Source organism: Gavialis gangeticus, unplaced genomic scaffold (genome assembly GCF_001723915.1).
Source record: "Gavialis gangeticus isolate Ggan-Ray unplaced genomic scaffold, GavGan_comp1, whole genome shotgun sequence".
Taxonomy (NCBI): Eukaryota; Metazoa; Chordata; order Crocodylia; family Gavialidae; genus Gavialis; species Gavialis gangeticus.
Window position 1 is genome coordinate 50129047 of NW_017729026.1, and position 927 is coordinate 50129973.

The window sequence follows — 927 nt, forward strand, 5'->3', positions numbered from 1 at the left end:
CCAGCAAGGTCAGGGGGCTGGGGGTGGGAGGGAGGGGCACTGGCAGAGCCAGGGGGCTGCAGGTTGGGACAGGGTCACCTGCGAGGGTCAGGAGTGAGAGGCAGCAGCAGGGTGGGGCGGGGGGAAGCGGGTTGGGAGTGAGGCATCCCCCTGACAGGTGTCCTCTTTTTTGGAACTGACAATATGGTAACCCTACACAGTGGGCAAAGTGACTGGCAAATACTATTGTTAATAATTGCAGTGTTTGAGCCATTGTCCCTCCCTACTGTGTAAAACCTAAAGGGAAAAAGAAATACAAGCATCTGCCTCCAAATACGAGTCAAAAACTAAACATAACACTAAACAGTGCTGAAGTTATTTGCATGGAGAATATGACACTGAGTAATTTACAGTCCAGTCTTCATTTATTAACTTGGCATATGTACAAATCCCCTTAAGATGAGAAACAGGAATCATTTTTAGCATTTATGAACCTTTTTGATCCAATGTCAGGTATTTACTGAGGCTAATTTTCCCAGTGACCACACCTAATCATTGCTGTGTGAGTGATGATAACACACGCAAGATATTCAGTGATGCTGAGTTCTGTTTCCCCCTCTTTTGCTCCATTCAGTTATGCCAAAGTTTCAAAGCTCTTAATATATGATAAAAATAGGCTGGGATTCTGAAACGCCATGCTGAAAGCAGGTCTATCTGGTTCTGTGTACATTTAAAAGTCGTGTTTGGTCCTCACTGTTTGAACATCCTACTCTGATGGACCAAGGACAGTTAGAGACGGAGGAAGTCACTGCTGTATGTTACCAGATTTGCCCATCACTTTGGGGTGTGCTCATTTATTAGGGATACGTTTCTAAGGTCTTTGTAATTCTATCAGTGTGTTGCTTGTGTTACTTGTGTTTCTATATGGAGCTGTATCTCTCCCTTCTG